This window comes from Pteropus vampyrus, unplaced genomic scaffold (genome assembly GCF_000151845.1).
Source record: "Pteropus vampyrus isolate Shadow unplaced genomic scaffold, Pvam_2.0 Scaffold140, whole genome shotgun sequence".
In the NCBI taxonomy this organism is placed as follows: Eukaryota; Metazoa; Chordata; class Mammalia; order Chiroptera; family Pteropodidae; genus Pteropus; species Pteropus vampyrus.
This window is the reverse complement of record NW_011888921.1, coordinates 3533931-3543720: the sequence shown is the minus strand read 5'-3', so window position 1 is coordinate 3543720 and position 9790 is coordinate 3533931. Positions and strand designations below refer to the sequence as shown.

The 9790-nt window shown below is 38.2% G+C and overlaps 1 protein-coding gene across 15 annotated transcripts in view; it reads right to left on the bottom strand.

The window, feature by feature from the left end:
• The window catches only part of PCED1B (PC-esterase domain containing 1B), a 151747-nt gene that overhangs the window by 125130 nt on the left and 16827 nt on the right, over positions 1–9790 (bottom strand). For 14 of the 15 annotated variants that reach the window (XR_002782323.1, XR_002782325.1, XR_896357.2 and 11 more), the window contains exon 2: positions 6062–6138. The gene's annotated coding sequence lies outside the window, so the exon portion shown is untranslated. Of the gene's footprint in view, positions 1–6061; positions 6139–6461; positions 6647–9790 lie in introns of those variants that run through there. The other variant, XM_011368195.2, reaches the window with a different exon arrangement.

The following is a 9790-nucleotide window of genomic DNA, read 5'->3' as shown; positions in this document are numbered from 1 at the left end:
TGACTTCACCTACTAGCAAACATCATATAAGCCATCTGTTTAGGTCAGTTCTAAATGTCATCGCATTATGTAGAAAAATAAAGTAGAATCTCAGTTTTACTACATTACAAATCACTAAAGGGTTTTACAACACTGCCCAAATCTCAGCATGTTTTAGAATCATAAAGATGTTTGCTGCCAGGGATATTAGAGATGATCACGTTTGTCATTCCCATTCTTAGTTGCACATCAAAATCACTTGTAGTTCTTTAAAATAATACTGATACATAGATTTTACTCCCAGAGATCTTGATTTAACTGGCCTGGGTGGGCATCAATATTTTTAAAAAGTTTTTTCAGGTAATTCTAATGTGCAGCCAGGGTCGAGAATCATGGATATAGCTTAACTCTCTTCTTCATCCTCATTCAGAGAAAGAAAAGGAAATGACTTGCTGAAAGTGTCACAGAAAATAGTAGAAGAATTCAGAGATTTTTAAATCTAGTACTCTAAACTTTACTAGATTTTTAAATCCAGCACTCTAAACTTTTAAAGCTAGTACTCTAAACTTCTTGAAACTTTCTTTTATAATATTTTGCCTCTAATTCTGTTCTTCAGAAAGTACAAAAGTAAAGTGTTGTAAAAGAGGTAATTCTTGTTTAACCTAGACTAATTTAAACTGAGATTAAAGGCATGCTGGAAATTTTGTTTAGTTTTCATTTCAATATCTGAATTGTGATGAAACCAAAAGCTGAAAGGTTTCTACCTATTATCAGGAATCTGCCAAAGACAAAGTCTGTGTGAGCTCTAAGATGTTATACACTTCTAAAATAAAATAGAGTAATCAGAGGCATTAAGTTTAAAGAAGAGAAGAAATAGAAATGAAATAACAGGACATATTCTAAAGATGGTCCCATTCTGTTGTACAAGTCAAGTAATGGAAACCTAAGAGGAAATGCAAATGGTCAATAAACCTGTGAAAAGATCCTTGGCTTCTTCATACAGATGCACCATGGTGACTCCTTTGACTTATGACATCTGGCACAGGCATTCATCAATCAGAACTTTGGGAATCTTTCAGGAATGTGAATCAATAATGAAGAACATCAAGACTGACTCCACCCTCCTCCCCTGACTGACTCAGAACAAAGAATTAGGGAAATGGTGTAAGGAAAAATTGCTTCGAGAATATTAAGCAAGAATATCAGAACCTCGGTGGATTAATCTGAAAATATGCCCAGGCAGCCCAGCCTCTTGTAATAATCCATACTAAGAAATATTCACAACATTAAGTGCTTGCTTTCTGTATTAACGTGAACTCATGGTTAGCAAGGGACAGAAACTGAGTCAAACTCACTTGAGCTGGAAATAGGAGTTTAAATCTCCTGTATCCAAACCTGAGGTGCTAATGGGAGTTTGAAGATGGGCATGGACAATAGCAGCCCAGAGTCACATCATCTCCACTGCACAACCAACAAGGAGGAAACCTTCCCAGCAGCTCCACGTAGAAAATGCTGGGGAAAGATTCAAATAGTCCTCTTTTGAATCAACGTGACCATCTCTAATAACTGTTACAATAAGAAAGAGTAAGGAGTGCTAGGCAGAAAATAAAAAATGGGCAATATAATTCTACATAATGAATAAGTGTTTGTAAAATATACATTTATTTTAACATCTATTTTTAAATTTTAAAACAAATGTTTAAATAGGTTTCCACAGAAAGAATTCCAATTGATAAAATTGTAACCATTGGAAATCGTCAACTCATTATTCATATTTTTCCCTTTATCTCATTTATTGCAATCTTAATTATATACTAATTGTATGATCATTAGATTATTGCTTGACTGCTCCACAAGAGCAGAGACGACAAGTATTTTTATTCACAATGATTTTCTCAGCACCTCGAACATTTCTAGCATATAGTTCACGTCCAGCACATCCTGTGAATGAATGAAGCATCAACTGAACCTTGATGCTAGATTCAATATAACCCAGCACCAAATGATTCCAAAGTTAAAGAAACACAAGTTAAGAAAGACAGAAAGAAAGCTGAAATGAGATGAATGCCTACAATCAGAAGATCTATCCTCACCATTCACAGCTTGATGGGGAATCTATAGAATAGAAACATGGTAATACAAGGAATAAGTGTCCGATAAGCTAAACATCAAAAACTTAAGATGGCCATAAAAGAAAAAGGTTCAAAATTCTAGCTAATTCTGAAAATTTTAGTTTACAGAAAAAGTTGACATTTATAAAATGTGAAAGATAGATCTAAGCTTAAGAAACTTACCACCTATCACTATGTTTCTCTTTGACCCAATTTTGAAATGAAAATATCATAAAGCCAGACATCCAAATAGATCTCTTCACAGGCTTTAATGGAAAGTATTTAATGGAAAAACATCCTAATGAAAACACACAGCAATAAGTCCTCACTTAGCATCATCGGCTGGTTTTTGGAACTATAGTGATACTACGTATGAAGAAACCAATTTTACTATAGGCTCATTGATATAAACAATAATTAAGTTCCTATAGCATCTCATCAATGTTGTAATAAAATGACATTGAAGAAACGACATTATTCAAGACCTGCTGTACTTGAGTACGTCACCGTGTTGTGCTAACAATGGCCTTTCAAAGACCTCAACTGCACATGTTCTAACCTTATGTACACTTTAATATAATACAATTGTTTGAGTTTCTGTTAATTAAACCCGAAGCTTCCCTTGACAGGACTCCCTGTGCTTGAGCCCAGGCCAGGTCACCGAGACGGTGGGAAGGAGTCAGCAGCATTTATCTGCAGAGGTTCTTGGGGCACTTCCTCCCCAGCACAGGTTCTTAATATATGGAGAGAAACAGGTCTGGGGGAGAAGGTGCCATGGACAGGAAGCTGAGAAAGCGGGGCCCTGAACTGTGTATGCTATGGTGGAGAAATGCAATTTAACCTGGATGAGAGGCTGGGCCTAAGGAATGAAAAAGGTTGGAGGAAAAAGAAAAAGGCAGCATAAATTTATTTTTTTAATTAAACTTTTTTCTAGGAAAAGCGGAGAACAGGGAATTGAGGCTACTGGGAACCCTGTAGGAAGTGGAGACTTCTGCAAGGTCAGGGGGAGGGGCCCTGTGATACTATGATTTATAATAAGAAATATATATTTGGTTTTCATCCCAGTCCCTGACACGGGGCTCCTAAAACTCTTGTAAATTCCTAAGTGATAAGAGCCCTAAGAGCATCTTTGGTTCTAATGAGGCAACTCTGGGTGGGCTCCTGGATAGGGGCTGCTGGTTATCATAAAGACCAAGTCATGATTAGAAGCTTAGAATTTTCAGCCCCACCCTCCATGCTCCAGATTGGGGAGAAGGGCTGGAAATGGAGTTTATAATTGATCATGCCTACATGAGGAAGCCTGTATAGATCTCCAAAGTAGGTGGGTGCAGAGAGCTTCCAGGTGCATGAACACGCGGAGATTCGGGGAGCGGGCATTAAATTCTTGTGTCCTTTCCCCATACCTTTCCCTATGTATTTCTTCCATCTGGCTGTTCCTGAATTATATCTTTTTATAATAAACCAATAATCTAATAAGTGAAATGTTTCTCTGAGTTTAGTGAGCTGCTCTAGCAAATTAAATGAACCCAAAGAGGTGGTAATTGTGACCTCCAATTAATAGTCAGTGGGCCAGAAGCCCAGGTAACAACCAGACTTGTGATTGGCATCTGGAATGGAGGCAGGGAGGCACTCTTGTAGAATCGAGCCCTTAACCAGTGGGATCTGATGCTATCTCCAGGTAGATAATGTAAGAATTGAGTTAAATTGTAGGATATCCAGCAGGTGTTGGAGAATTGGTTGGTGGTATGGAGAACCCTGCCCCCATTTTGGAAGTGGTTATTGAATCATCTTAGATCTCCTACGAAAACGGAGAAGAGAGACTCACACAGAGGTGACTCCTGTGACTCTCTGACAGGGAGCTTCATGCCTCTGCTTAAAGGCCTTGGATGATAGTCCACATGGGCACATGTGAATTCAAGGCCAGCAGTTTGCTGATGCTTTGTGAATTCACCTTACCTTGAACCTCAGTTGAGCAGGCTGGCCAGAATACTTTCCTATGCACACCCACTTTCCTTCCCTCTACATGACTTGCCCTGCCCTGGGTGATGGTATCTTCACCACAAGGATTACCTCACCGTTAATTATTTAATTCCATAAACAAGGAAAAATTACGCAGTAAGGAGAAATGTGAGGATTTTAGCCTATAAAAGAGTTCTTGATATTAGAAAGAGAAAATGGAAAGCGCCAGCTCTTCTATGTCAGCAATAAAATTGTATTTGGAGATTCTTGTGGCAAAGCAGAAAGAACACCAGACCAGGAGTCAAAGCAATTACTTTCTAGCAATGGGTCTGGCAGACTCCACTGGACAGCTTGGGTGGGTCATCACTCTCTTGTCCTGTTTCCCCTTCTGTGAAAGGATGAGAGGATATCTAAATTCTCTTCCAGATTTAATTTTCTAACTTTCATATGTTTTTCAATTAAAAATGATAATGGCATCATTATTAGGATTTTTTTTTTTACATTTTATGGGAAGATATAGAAAGTATTTTCCAATATTTATGAGGAAATAAAAGAGCTGCCAGAAAGTACCTGTCACATTTAAGCATCAGCTCATGGGTGTTTTCTTTTGAAAGACACCAGCATTTTGTCACTCTTTCAATCACTCATGCTCCATTCGCTTTCCCCTGTGACTTTTTTTCTTCCAGAAGCAGTTTTAAAGCTGCTTCTTTCTTACTAGAACCTTTTCTAAAGGGGCAAAATATTTTCCCTACAAAAATCCAATCAGTATTTACTGAATGACGGCTTTGGGTAAAGCATTGACAAACTAAATGTTAAAATTAAATTTTGAGCAGGTTTCTACCCCTTTGCATGTAATCAATGCACGAACTCATGTAGCCACCACAGTGCATCTTCTTTTCTTTTTCATTCCTCAGTCTCCACTACCTCAGGCTCTAGGACCCTCCCACCAAATCTATCCCCACTGATTCTGCATGCACAGCACTACACACTTTTCTCCCTAAAATACTGCCTTCACCCTCCAATGTCTGTACTGACTGCAGGATAAAGTCTAAGGCCTTAGCCCAACCCTGTCTGAGCAGCTCAGCTCCCATTACTTCCTTACGCTCGTAGTCCATGGTCCAGCCTCTGGGAACATTTCCTATCCTAGGCTCATCCCAGACCCTTCCCACTTTGCTCATTCTCCTCACTGACTTGGAACATATTCCCTCCTTCTCTCTGGAAATCTGAAAGCTACTGGTCTTTCAAAATCCAGCCAGGATCCCCCTTCTTCTAGTGAGCTTTCCCGAACTCTGCATCTTGCAGGGCCCTATCCCTACTTTGTACAGCCCACTGCTTGGCACAGCAAAAGGAATGACCATGTTAGCCTGTGAGGTATTCCCTCAGGAGGCCGAGACTTCCTCAACGGGGATGGGTCCACTCTTAGTCAGCACGAGCTTCAATTTCCCCTAAAACACGGCCAGGTGAGGCCGAAGTCACAATACAAAGGTAGCCCGCTCACTAGTCTCATTGGAACAGCACCGGGAGGCATAGGGTGAGCAGCTTCCAGCGAGATGGGAAACCAGAGGAAGAACAGAGACACCTTCCCTCACCAGGTGTGCTCTTTTGGGTGTCATCCACTGTGGCTTGCTATGACCTCCACCCTCCAAAAACAACTTTTTAGAGTAATTAGAAGATGATGGGTAAAAGTTGAATCTCCTAGGGCATGGCTACCTGGGTTTTTTTCCCAGGGCCCAGCACAATTTAACTTGAATCTTTAACTCAGTGGGTCAAAGTGACCCACAAAGCGGGTCAAGTTAATGCAAACGATTCTCTAAGTTGGTTATTATCTCCATTTCACAAGTAAGAAAACCATTAATGTCAAAAGGTTAGCTGCCTTTCCCCAAATCACACAGCCAGTGAGTGGCAAAGATGAGCCCAATAGCTGTTCCCATTTTCATTTTGTTTTATTTTAATTCGGCGGAAGAGCCTTAGCTGAACCTTCTTTACTATAAAACCAGAGGAAAGAAACTTACGTATTTGCAGGAAGTAGTCTTCAACACTTTCCTGTCTTCTCATATGATATCTCTAGGATCTCAGTTCCTCTCATTATCTGAAACAAGAAAATGGCATAAGTTTAATTATTCATTTTCCATCACCCTTAATGAGAGGATTAACTGCCATGTGAAACAAAAGGAAATAGTCTGACCTTCAGACTCTCAGGAAGTGATAATTAACTAAAACCTCAAGTCAGTTTAAATGGACAAATGGAAAGTGTTCTACTGATCTTGATGCAAATGTGCTATGAGGATCACTAATTGAAGTCACAAAATGGAGGAAAGAACAATGAGAAAATAAACGTGCTAAAAATAAACATGTTTTTTAAATTACTTTTACAGGTGCTCTTCGGAAGTTTCCAAAGCTCCTTTGACTTACCTGAGATCCCAGGGTTTTGAGTGTGGGTGGAGAAAGGGAGGAGGGCTGTGGTTTGTAGAGAGGACAGGGGAGGGGCGGCTGCGTGGATGGGGCAGGAGTCAATTCTGTTTCTGATACATGGAGCATCAAAAAAGGCTAATTTGGAGACCTGTTAGTCGTAGCTTCAGGACCTGCTGGTTGGTTTTTCATTAACTGGTTGATTGGTTTGACTGAAAGTTACTATGGGAGTGATTCATGGAACCATTCTGCTGCATGGCATGTAAACACAGCCTTCTAATCTAGATCTTGGCTATTAAAATGATCATAAATAGCTGTGAATTACTACTGTTGTGCAATTCGTGACTTCATTATGGCTTCTGGCAGAGCAGATGGGAGCCACGTTCCAGGCATTGCTGCAGCCCCCATCTTTTACTTAGCATATAATGAGTACAGTATGGTGGATGCTACACAGGTGACAAAATGGCACTTCCTTGCCCTGCTCTATTCCAAAGAAACACATTTTTCAAAAAGGCATCAAGCCTTGAAAGCCTCACACACACTGCATGATATATAAATATATAACTGCCCCAAATATGGCAAAATGAATCACTATTAATATCTCAAAGAGTCATGGGGATTCAGGCCATCCAATTCCTCTGCCAAAAGTTCAGAATGTTTGCTCAGTGCTTTGATTTTTTTTTTTTTTTGTACTCTGTTCTTGATTTGCTTCAGTACAGTTTCTATTTAGATACTCCACCAAGTATGTGTCAAATTTTATCTGTGACCTTACTAGGACATACCAGAGCATACAGGACAGGAATGGAAGGCCTTTAAAGCTACTGGGATTTGAAAAATTATGCTTGCTTAACAAACATTTTCCATTTCTCTCAATCATAGCAACCGTCACCTTTGCCATATATGCCAAAATCGCTAAAAAGAAAGTGAAGAAACTCTCTAAGTTATTTACATTGATGATAATATTGTACCATTAACTATTTGGAATTCAAACTCAAGGCTCTTTAGCTTGAGCCATATGAAATTGCCAGTAGTCAATCATTTCCGACCATTAATGGGAATTTTATTGTTCAACCTACCACTACAATGCATTGGCCTTAAAAGAAAACCTAGAATGCCCTCCTGACACCACAAAGACTATTTGCAGACTGGCAGTGTGTTGATTAGATACTTGTACAATGAAGTCCTGGGGGAGGAGGCGGGGGGAGGAACGGTGTAGATAAAATAGTCTATTATCTTTGCACCATTTATTATTATTATTACAAGTCACGATGTGAAACTGCACAAAAAAATGGTAAGACATGTCAAAATGCTTTAATCTACTTATATTCCCTGATACATTCTACTTGAAAATTTCCACACATAATCATGCTCGCCAGACTTTTTCGAGCATTGAAATCGTTTCTAATGTTTAAAAGCTAATGACATTAAAATATGATTTTGGTAGACCATGTTTTCTAATGAGCAGGTGGCCTGTGAGTCTATAATATAAATATATTAACGGAGATAATTGCTAAGAGCAATTTAGTTTCTTGGGAATTTTCTGGAAGTCAACAGCATAGTGGTTTTAGATAAAAGCTATTGTCTCTGAGTTCTCTTCTTAGAAATAAAGCACAATAAACCAAAATCTTTTTTTTAATTCACAGTTTTCTCCATTGATATAATTAGAATGAGAAATATTAAGGCAGCTAATAATAATTTTGGTATTTAATATATAATAGATACTAAACAGTGGATTATTAAATGCATAATAATTAAGAAGATTTTTTGTCACAAGTATAGGTCAAAAGATAAATGATAAAAAAAAGGGTCAATGAGTCTTTGAATGGGATTTCAGTCATGGGAAGAATCTCATTTTACTAAAGGAAAAACAGGGGCACGAGAAAGCCAAATAAATGGCAGAACTATTCAACTCATTGGTAACACCACAGTGACTAGCATTCAGCTATCTTGACTCCCCAGGTCAATGTTTTTTGCCCTCTATAATCATAGTTTAGTTCCAAATAATATTTTGTTCTTTTCTACCTATATTTCTTTTCCTCAGAACCTTCTGGAACACATAATAAAAGATGTGCTCAACAAATGAATACGTTAAAATGAACTCGATATCATCAGTGATTATATTTAAGATGGGAGAACTAGGTTTTTCAAATTTATGGAAACAAGATGATTAAATAAAAATCAGTCCACTCTTAGGGATTTATCACCATAAGCTAAAGTGTAATTGGCCTTTCTCAAGGACAGAAAACATTTCCTTTCTATCCCACCCTTTTTGAGCTCTCTGTTTATCTCCTGTATGGAAGGCATCGGATTTGAGATACTAGAGGACTGCACAAGACTCAAGTTTCTTATTCAGTATTATGAACAGGAATCTGAACCAACACAAAGTTAACGATAGCTTTACCACATTACTTGTAAACCAAACAAAACAACCAAAGGGAAAAAGTACTGCTAATGAAAAAATTCCTAATATCTTTTTTAGTAAAAAGATAAACACATACGAGAAAAAGAAAAGCAAGTATATTGATTGATGAATGGATGATCTAGCTGGTTTCTACATTAACAATGACTCATTCTGTAAAAATTGAAATGTTTAGAAAATAAATTATACTATTGTACCAGAAAAGAAAAGTACATAATATGCTAGAGAACCAAACACGCTCAAAACATAATTTTCTTTTATTTCCATATGTGACTTTTGAGTTTTCTGAATATTATTCTTACCTTTAATGACATAGGAAAGGGAAATAAATGTTAACGGTAGTCTCTCAGAAAAAGCTGTCTTTTATGCATGAAAATAATTTTTCTAAAACAGTATTTATGAATAGTTCTGTATTTGAGAGTTTCTATTAGTATTCCCTCATTGGCCTTAGATCAAATCTGTGAGAATGGCCTCTTTTCCAAAGAAATAGTTAAACACTGCACAGTGTAGCCCTTTGAAGTCCCTGGGTTTATATACTTATGCCTGCACTGCTGCAAATATGCTACATGCCCACTGTGTCTTCATCCGAAAGTCAGTTTTGTGACTGGCATGTAATGGATGCGAGCTTGTGGATTTGTGAGCCAATATTGGGAGAGCTCAGATGGAATGGGAGGTTGTGCTGGCTCAGAAAATTGCTTCAGAAAATTGCCCTTTCAATTGCCTATACTGGCATCTTTAATCACAACTTTATGAATGTGAATGGGCCATTGCTAAGTCTTCTTTTACTGGGCTAAATAAAGGCTAATATTGCTTTCTTCTCTTCCTTGTGCTCTTCAAACAATTCTAGCAGTGCTCACCTAAGTCCAAGGATACATGGAAGTCAGAAAGAGTGGTAAAGGGAAAAGGAAGGTTT